Genomic DNA, 10,827 nt, shown 5'->3' with positions numbered 1-10,827 from the left:
AGTTTTATACTTTTTCTTTTCCCCAGAAAAGTGGGGTAGTTTCAAACTTACAGAAAAATTAAAAGAAAACACCAGGATAGTCTTAGCAACTAAACACCAGCATAGTTTTAGCAACCCAGATTCAACAATTATTAAAAATTTTCCTTTTTTTTCCTTTTTTTCTTTTTTTTTTTTAAGATTTTATTTATTTATTTGACAGAGATCACAAGTAGGCAGAGAAGCAGGCAGAGAGAGAGGAGGAAGCAGGCTCCCTGATGAGCAGAGAGCCAGGTGCGGGGCTCGATCCCAGGACCCTGAGATCATGACCCGAGCTGAAGGCAGAGGCTTAACCCACTGAGCCACCCAGGCGCCCCTGCTTTTTTTTTTTTTCTCTCTCTCTCCCTCCTCCCATACAAACTGATATATAGTTATACAGACTTTTTTCTTTCAGAGCTATTGTGTATAGTATTTGTAGATGTGATATATCATTCCTTAAATACTTAAGCAGGCAACTTTTTTTCTTTTTTTTTTTTTTTTAACATGTAATGTATTATTTGCTGCAGGGGTACAGGTTTGTGAATCATCAGGCTTACACGTTTCACAGCACACACCATAGCATATACCCTCCCCAATGTCCATAACCCAACCACCCTGTCCCTCCCACCCACCCCACAGTAACCCTCAGTTTGTTTCCTGAGATTTAGAGTCTCTAATGGTTTGTCTCCCTCCCCATCCCATCTTGTTTTATTTTTTCCTTCCCTACCCCCCACAACCCCTGCCCTACCTCTCAAATTCCTCATATTAGAGAGCTCATATGATAATTGTCTTTCTCTGATTGACCTTTTCACTCAGCATAATACCCTCTAGTTCCATCCACGTCGTTGCAAATGGCAAGATTTCATTTCTTTTGATGGCTGCATAGTATTCCATTGTATATATATACCTCCTCTTCTTTATCCATTCATCTTTTGATGGACATCTTGGCTCTTTCCATAGTTTGGCTATTGTGGACATTGCTGCTATAAACATTGGAGTGCACGTACCCCTTTGGATGACTACATTTGTATCTTTAGGGTAAATACCCAGTAGTGTGATTGCTGGGTCACAGGGTAGCTCTGTTTTCAACTTTTGAGGAACCTCCATACTGTTTTCCAGAGTGGTTGCACCAGCTTGCATTCCCACCAACAGTGTAGGAGGGTTCCCCTTTCTCTGCATCCTTGCCACCATCTGTCATTTCCTGACTGGTTAATTTTAGCCATTCTGACTGGTGTGAGGTGGTATCTCATTGGGGTTTTGATTTGTATTTCCCTGATGCCGAGTGATGTGGAGCACTTTCTCGTGTGTCTATTGGCCATCTGGATGTCTTTGCAGAAATGTCTGTTCATGTCTTCTGCCCATTTCTTGATTGGATTATTTGTTCTTTGGGTGTTGAGTTTGATAAGTTTTTTATAGATTTTGGATACTAGCCCTTTATCTGATATGTCATTTGTGAATATCTTCTCCCATTCTGTCAGTTGTCTTTTGGTTTTGTTAACTGTTTCCTTTGCTGTGCAAAAGCTTTTGATCTTGATGAAATCCCAACAGTTCATTTTTTAGCAGGCAACTCTTAAAAATAAGGGCATTCCTCTGTATAACTAATAAAATTATTATACCTAAAATTAATAATTTCATAATATCTATTATCTAGGTCATATTAAAATTTTCCTAATTTGTTTTCTTGGTCTAGGGTCCATTGAAGGTCTGGGTATTACATTTGGATGTTAGATTTGTATTTTCTGTGTGTGGTTTTTTTGTTTGTTTGTTTTTAAAGATTTATTTTTTATTTATTTGACAATGAGAGAGCACAAGCAGGGGAGCAGGAGAGGTTCAAAGCACACTCCTCTCTGAGCAGGGAGCCTGACGTGGGGCTTGATCCCAGGACCCTGAGATCACTACCAAGCCAAAATCAAGATGCTTAACTGACAGACACTTAACCAACTGAGCCACCCAGGCACCCATGTTTTCTTTTGTTTTTAATACACTCTGTGCCAAATGTGGAGCTTGAACTCATGACCCCAAGATTGAGAATCACATGCTTTACCAACTGAGGCGGCCAGGTGCCCCTGGATATTAGGTTTCTTTAATATCTTTTAAAATAGAACATTCCTGGGGTGCCTGGGTGGCTCAGTGGGTTAAGCCTCTGCCTTCGGCTCGGGTCATGATCTCAGGGTCCTGGGATCGAGCCCTACATCGGGCTCTCTGCTCAGCGGGGAGCCTGCTTCCTCCTCTCTCTCTCCTGCCTCTTCCTACTTGTGATCTCTCTGTCTGTCAAATAAATAAATAAAATCTTAAAAAAAAAATAGAACATTCCTCCTACCATTTATTTATTTATTTATTTATTTTTGGGAGGGGAGAGGAGCAGAGAGACAAAGAGAGAGAATCCCAAGCAGGTTGCATGCCGAGCACAGAGCCGATGTGGGGTTTGATCCCATAACCCTTCAATCATGACCTGAGCTAAAATCAAGAGTTGGACACTCAACTGACTGAGCCACCCAGGCATCCCACCTAAAATTTTTTTTAAAAGATTTTATTTATTTATTTGACAGAGATCACAAGTAGGCAGAGAGGCAGGCAGAGAGAGAGAGAGAGGAGGAAGCAGGCTCCCCGCTGAGCAGAGAGCCCGATGTGGGGCTCAATCCCAGGTCCTGGGATCATGACCCCAGCCGAAGGCAGAGGCTCAACCCACTGAGCCCCCCAGGCACCCCGTAATTTTTTTTTTTTTTTATTGAAAGTGGTTTTTTAAAAAATCCAGTCTGGTTACTTTGTAGAATGTTCCATTGTCCAATTGTTTCTGGTGGTGGTAAACTTGATCTTCTGTTCTGTCCAATATAGTAGCCACTAGCCACATGTAGCTATTTAAATTCAAATTTAAGTTAATTAAAATGAAAATTAAAATTCAGTAGGTTGGTGGTTACTGTATTGGTGGTGCAAATATAGAACATTTACATGATTATAGAAAGTTCTAGAGCACCTGGGTTGGTCAGTTGTTGGGCTTCTGCCTTCAGCTCAGGTCATGGTCCCAAAGTCCTGGAATTGAACCCCATATGGTGCTCCCTGCTCTGTGGGAAGCCTGCTTCTCCCTTTCCCACTCCCCCTGCTTGTGTTCCCTCTCTTGCTGTCTCTCTGTTAAATAAATAAATAAAATCTTTTAAAAAAACTTTAAAAAAGAAAAGTTCTAGGGGCTTCCATCTGGCTCAGTTGGTAGAGCACATGACTCTTGATCTTGGGGTCATGAGTTCAAGCTCCATGTTGGGTTAGAGATAACTTAATAAATAAACACTAAAAATAAACCAACTATTAGAAAAAAGTTCTATTGGACAGTGCTACAAGCCTACATTTCCTGTAAACTGGAAGTAGGTCTACAGGCTTTATTTGATTCAGGTTAAACGTTTTTGCAAAGAATACTTAATAGATGATATTATGTACTTCACATTATATCACCCTGGATCCATATCAGGTTGGAATGTCTCACAATTAATTATGCTGAGTTTGATTGCTTGTTTAAGGTGGTAACTGCCAATCTCTCTTATATATAGAATACATTTCCCCTTTGTAGTTAGTAGCATCTAGAGATGAACAACAAAAATCTCAAAATAGTTTTTCCTGATATTTATTATGGCATTCAGCATTTCCTCATTTAATTAGGTACTCATCTTAAACCAAAGTAGGTTTTAGTATTTGAAATAATAAGGATAATAATAAAAAAGAAATGGATCCTGTCCTCAAGGTCTAAAACTTAATAGTAGACACATAAAACAGTCTAAGAATATAAAGTAATAGGAAGTGCAAATGAATATGGTTGAAAACCAAGAGAAGTGAATCAGGAATTATAAGGTGGAGTCTTAGTAGGGAAGAGAGCTTTAGTTCATGCTTTAGAAGTAAGTTTGGGATGGCATTTTGGAAAAAATGACAAAGACAAAGAAGGGAAGAGGTAGTGGGGGAAGGCACAGGGTTAGAAATGAGTAAATCATGCGCCAAGGAAAGCCTTCATCTTAAATAACCAAAATTTGTGAAAAATATCCCATGGCTTCAATCAAATCTCTGGAAAGCTGGGGTCTGAGAAATGTTTAGATTTCCAACTAGCCTGTTGGAAAATGAGAAACCAAAATGGCTTCCAAAGCAATGGTTCCCAGCCCTCGCTCCCTAGATGTCATGGAGCTGGACAGCTAGCTGTTCCTTGTGTTTCCCAAAACCCAAATAAGACTGATAATTTGCTTGCAACCGTGCTGCCCAACTATATAAAAAAAATATATTTATTGGCTTAACTACAACAAAAATGTATTTTATAAAAAAGCTCAAAACAAATACATAATAGTAAAAAGTAAAAGATTTACCATAACCCCCTAGACACATACACACAGCCCTTTACCCCAATCCACTATGCTACAGTAACCAGAGTGATTTGGTGAATATAATACCAGAGCTTTTTCTAAACATTTGCAAACATATGTACAGCAATATTAGCTCATATTGCTGGAGTATAGCTACATCATAATTTAACCATTCCCTTCAGGAGAGATATTTAGATTGCTTCCAGTTTGCCCTACTACAAAATGCTTATTGAATATCATTGTATCTGTACCTTGCTCAGGTATCTTTGCTTTTTTGGTATTACAGAAAGTATATTAATTCTAGTAATTTCATGAAAAAGTAGTTACTGAGCTTATGAATATTGCTTGGTAGAAAAAGCTTCTCAAAAGTGTGCCATGGAGGTGGGAGAAGGGACACAAGAGGTGTTCAGTGCTGCCTGAAGTGGGCATTACAGCGGTTTGTCCTGGTCCTTTCATTCCTCACAGTGACAGGAGATGGCAGGAAGTGCCCTACGTCGAGGTGTTGGCTACTGTGGAATAGGTGGGAAGGGGATTGGAGGGCCAGTGGAGAGGCTGGGTGATAGTGACAGCTGAATGATAGCGTCTTGACTTCAGTTGCCCTTGCTCCCCCTCACACTTTTCAGAAAAGGCTTATATTTGCTGCCTGTCCTTTGTTTCATAGGCATCTCTCTCTTCACTTGTCTTTTACCCCATCTGACCAAGAACCCAGTCTTGCTGATTCTTCCTCTATAATGAGAAACAAAATAAATCACCTCCAGAGCTCGAGATAGGATTGTTCTCCATAAGGAAACTCTGGGGCTCTTGGACAAACACAATCTGTCCCCTCAAGGTTCTCAACAAAGGGTGACTATCCAGGTCTCTGGGGCGGTGACCCTGCCTTCTTCCTCAGCCAGCACAGAGGAAATCTAGCGCCATCTAGAGGCCAGCCTGATGCTCCCGAAAAGAGAGGGAAATCCCTGAGGTCCAGCCTCTCTGTGAGGTCCCTCACCCCTGAACAGTCTTTCCACGTTACCCATCTCGAAGGACCTAGGCTAGGTTTTGTTAAAGGAACTGGTAGATTTCCTTATATCTTGAGACAGTGAAAATTTAGGAGTCAACTGATAATGGACAAGATTAGCAATCTGTAGAAATAATTTACTGTGAAAAGTGGTTTGTATTTGAGTGGTTGAAGTCTAGCCTAAGTGGCTTTCCTGGTCTAGAAAAATACAACTGAAATTTAGAGAGACCTAAATGTGCCAAGCCTGACTGGAGAAAGAACATATAATCAAAAGTAAACAATCAGCCTAGAATTTAGAAAAGAGTTATCTAAAGAGCAAGGTCAGGGTTCTCCAGAGAAAAAGAACTTATGTTTTACATTATATTGCATTATTATTTTTTCTATTTATTGTATTATATAAAATGAGATTTATTTTAAGGAATTGGCTCATGTGATTTTGGGGCTGGCAATTCTGAAATTTGCAGGGCAGGCTATAGGCAGGCCACTCAGGCAGAAGTGGTTCTTGCTGTCTTGAGACAGAATTTCTTCTTCAGTGGGAAACCTCAGTTTTTGCTCTAAAGGCCTTAAACCGGGGTGCCTGGCTGGCCAGATCAAGAGCATGCAACTCTTGATCTCAGAGTCTTGTTAGGGACCCCATGTTAGGAGCAGAATTTACTTTAAAAAAAAAGAAAAAGAAAAAGAAAAAAGGCCTTAAACTGATCAGATGAGACACTTTTGCGTAATCAGGAGTACTCTACTTAAAGTCAGCTGATCATAGATGTGAACCCCATCTACAGAATATCTTCACTGCAGCGCCTAGATTAGTGTTTGCTTAAATAACTGGGTACTGGGGCACCTGGGTGGTTCAGTTGGTTAAGTGTCTGACTTTGGCTCAGGTCATGATCTTGGGGTCCTGACATGGAGCCCCATGTCAAGCCTCCCTGCCCAGCGGGGAGTCTACTTGTCCCTCTCCTCTGCCCCTCCCCCCTCAAATAAATAAAATCTGGGCACCTGGGTGGCTTAATTGTTGGGCTTCTGCCTTTGACCCAGGTCATGGTCCCAGAGTCCTGGTCAGTGGGAGGCCTGCTTCTCCCTCTCCCACTCCTGCTTGTGTTCCCTCTCTCGCTGTCTCTGTCAAATAAATAAATAAAATAACTACTTAAAAAAATAAATAACTGGGTACTATAGGCTAGCCAAGTTGAAACACATAAATTCACCATCACACAAGTATTCTGGTTTTCTTCTAGCCCTAAACCTGTTTGAAAGAGACACTGAACTGGGGATAGAAGTTAGGTTACTGGAGAGAGGGGCTACACTAGGGGCAGGAACAAGGCCTGATTGCAAGCTCTCTTCATAAAACAAGAGCTCTGAAACCTTATTAGGTGCCAGATAGGATTTTAAGTATTTTGCGTGTAATAAGTCATTCAATTATCACAGCAAACTTCCGAGGTGAGTACTATGACCATCCCCAGCTTAAAAATTGGGAAACTAAGTAAGGTGTGGAGAGAGGGGGTAACTGTTGCAATGTCACAAAACTTGAAGAGGCCTGGCATGAACCCATACAGTCTGGTTCCAGAGCCTACTGTCCTAAGAGCCTCTGGTACCTTAGGTCCAGGTATGTCTTTTCCAAGCAACATCATGTTTACTGATTTGCTTATCCCGGACTCTGGGAAGAGGATGCCCCACACATCAGATGGACATCCCTTCCACTAGAAAGTGCTATCCTCCCAAGTACATTGACACAACAGTACAGATACTGGGCTCTAGTGAGTGCAGGGAGTTGAAGACACAGGGGACTACTGGCAGAGGCTCTGGGTCTACGAAACTGAGGCCAGATCCTGAAGACCTCGCCAGTGTCCTCCTGCCACCCCGTGAGGTTGATGGACACCTTTCCTGCCACTGCCCCATCCTATGCAGGTCCTCCTTTAGAGGCCTTACCAAGTGTCCTAACTGTCCCTCCTCTCATACCCCTCTGCCGGGCCAATTTTTATGATGATTCTAATTTGCTTTTCTTAAGTATTTTGTAATTTTCACTTCGTTTTGTCATTTCTACAAAGAGTCCCCATGGCTTAGCTGTGGATTCAGGTCCTTGAGGTGAAGCTCCACTTTCCAAGTTTTACCCCAGTTTTCACTCACCCCTCACCCTCTGCCACCCCCGTGGGCTTCCTCACCCCTTCATGCTTTCCTGTGCTTGTTACAGTTCTATCTACCTGGCAGAACTCTTAGCTCATAAAATCCTAGCATCTCTGAGGCCCACCTCAAGTTCTGCTTCTCCATTGTCATTCCAGGTAGAAAAGGTCTCCCGTTTAAATCCCCACAGCTTTGTCACAACTTCTTTATGGGGCTTGCCATGTGAGGTGCTTGAATTTGCATCAAAATATTGGGAGGTAAGGTTATTGATTTATCTATTTCGAATGGGTATGGTTGTATCCCAATAACACTTTATTTGCAAAAAACAGGCAGCATGCCAACTTCCAGAGTTTGCTAACACCTGCCCCAGGACTCTTCTGGCATTGGGAAAAATAGGTCACCTTGACACTTATTTCTTCTCAACTTGTTACCCACCCTCACGCCTCTGCCTTTATGAAGGCAGCAGTCTCCTGCATGGGGATGGAGAACAGAAAGCAGATACCACCCATTTCGCCTGGTGGTTCTTCCAGGATTACATCAGGGCTCTGATAGGGATGGAGGCCGATGGATAGGGAACCCAATCCAAACCACCTGATTTCTTTTTAAAGTAGCGAGACAGGGTGCACTGGAACATTTTACCCTCGAGAGGGTCAGTGCCCTTGGGAACTCGGGGAGGTATGTTTCATCCTATCTACAGCATCAGAAGTTCTTGGTGGGGGCACCTGGGTGGCTCAGTTGGTTAAGCAACTGCTTTCAGCTGAGGTCATGGTCATGGAGTCATGGGATTGAGTCCCACATCAGGCTCCCAGCTCTGCGGGGGAGTTCGCTTCTCCCACTGACCTTCATCCCTTTCATGCTCTCTCTCAAATAAATAAAATCTTACAAAAAAAAAAAAAAAAAAAGAAAGAAAGAAGCTCTTGGAGGGCAGCTGCTAGTAAACCAAGGGTTCTCAATCTTTCTGATCTCAGGACTCCTCTACTCTCAATGATTTTAAAGGACTCCAAAGAGCTCTGTTTATATAAGTTTTATCTGTAGATATTTTTCATATTAAAATAAAAATGGAGGGGTGCCTGAGTGGCTCAGTGGGTTGGGCCTCTGCCTTCCGCTCAGGTCACCATCTCAGGCTCCTGGGATTGAGCCTGATATCAGGCTCTCTGCTCAGCAGGGAGCCTGCTTGCCCCCCCCCCACCTGTCCCCTGCCTGCCTCTCTGCCTACTTGTGATCTCTACCTGTCAAATAAATAAATAAATCTTTAAAAAATATCAAAATGTAGGGACGCCTAGGTGGCTCAGTCAGTTAAGCGTCTGCCTTTGGCTTCGGTCATGATCCCAGGGTCCTGGGATCGAGTTCCAAATCGGGCTCTCTGCTCGGCACGGATCCTGCTTCTCCTTCTGCCTGCTGCTCCTCTTGTTTGTACTCTCTCTCTCTCTCTCTCTGACAAATAAAATGAATAAAATCTTTTATTTTTATTTTTTAAAGATTTTATTTATTTATTTGACAGATCACAAGTGGGCAGAGAGGCAGGCATAGAGAGAGGGAGGGAAGCAGGCTCCCCGCTGAGCAGAGAGCCCAATGCGGGGCTCAATTCCAGGACCCTGAGATCATGACCTGAGCTGAAGGCAGAGGCTTAACCCACTGAGCCACCCAGGCACCCCTAAAATAAATAAAATCTTTAAAAAAAAATGGAGAGAATATCAACAGTGATCAAAAAAGTTACTTATTTTTTTTAATTGAGCATGGAGTTTCTTGAATGTAACCCTTTGCCAAGGTGGAGTCATATAGTATCCAAGTTCCATTAAGTCACAACTGCTTTGATCTTTAAGTATGATCTTGGGGCCCCTGGGTGGCTCAGTCGGTGGCTCAGTTAAGTGTCTGCCTTTGGCTCAGGTCATGATCTCAGCGTCCTAAAATCTAGCCCCACCTCGGCAGGGAGTCTGCTTCTGCCCCTCCTTCTGCTCTACTCCTGCTCTTCTCTCTCTTTTTCTCTCAAATAAATCTTCTTGAATATGATCTTTTTTTTTTTAAATAATGATTTTTTTCCCCTTAACTCTTTTTTTTTTTTTTTAAGATTTTATTTATTCATTTGACAGAGAGAGAGACACAGCAAGAGAGGGAACACAAGCAGGGGGAGTGGGGGAGGGAAAAGCAGGCTTTCTACTGAACAGGGAGCCTGATGTGGGGCTTGATCCTAGGACCCTGGGATCATGACCTGAGCCAAAGGCAGATGCTTAACAACTAAGCCACCCAGGTGCCTCTTGAATATGTTCTTGATTAGATCTCAAGTTTGTGAATGTAGTACGTAGTCCCTGGTGGCAGACATAGAACCAAAAGGACTTTCTGCATTATCTCAGAGGGGAAAAAACAGTAAATAATGAGTAAGGGCTTAATAGTTTTCTAGTATTCATTGAAATTCGATTTCCTTCTTCCTATTACAGATAAAATGCCATGTAGTAATATCAAATATATGAATTTTAAGCCTATGTCTTAAGAACAGAAACTTTTTTATTCAGAAAAAGTTGAAGATAGGGATGCCTGGGTGGTTCAGTTATTAAGCATCTGCCTTAGGCTCTAGTCATGATCCCAGAGTCCTCCTGGGATGGAGCCCCGCACTTCCCCCTCTCTCTCTCTGCCTGCCTCTCTGCCTACTTGTGATCTCTGTCAAATAAATAAAATCTTTTAAAAAAATAAAGAAACTAATAAAATATAGAAGGGTCTTAGTTGTCATTGTTAGAGAAAAGCAAAGAAAAAATCCAGGTAATCTAAATTGGACTTTGAATTGTGATTGGATATTTATATATTGAAATGATGTATCTGATATTCCAGACATTCACAATAAACTGAATAAACCGAATATTTTCCCAATCAAAAAAATTAAAACTGAGAAAATTTTAAAGAATTTATTAATTCATTAAAAAAAAGCTCATTGCATGTTAGCATAAATAATACATTTTTAAAAGATTTTATTTAGGGGGGTGGGAGGTTGGGGGAGCCAGGTGGTGGGTATTAAGGAGGGCACGTATTGCATGGAGCACTGGGTGTGGTGCAAAAACAATGAATACTGTTATGCTGAAAAGAAATTAAAATAAAATAAAGATTTTATTTATTTGAGAGGGACGCCTGGGTGGCTCAGTTGGTTAAGCTGCTGCCTTCGGCTCAGGTCACAATCCCAGGGTCCTGGGATGTAGTCCCGCATCCCATTGGACTCCTTGCTCAGCAGGGAGCCTGCTTCTGCCTCGCCCTGCTGTTCTCCCTGCTTGTGTTCGCTCTCTTGCTCTCTCTCTCTGACAAATAAATAAATAAAATCTTAAAAAGATATATTTTATTTATTTGAGAGAGAGAGAGAACGAGCAGAGGGGAGGGGCAGAGCAAGAG

This window comes from Enhydra lutris, unplaced genomic scaffold (assembly GCF_002288905.1).
Source record: "Enhydra lutris kenyoni isolate GAN:26980312 unplaced genomic scaffold, ASM228890v2 scaffoldscaffold4, whole genome shotgun sequence".
Taxonomy (NCBI): Eukaryota; Metazoa; Chordata; class Mammalia; order Carnivora; family Mustelidae; genus Enhydra; species Enhydra lutris.
Note: the sequence above shows the minus strand (reverse complement) of the source record.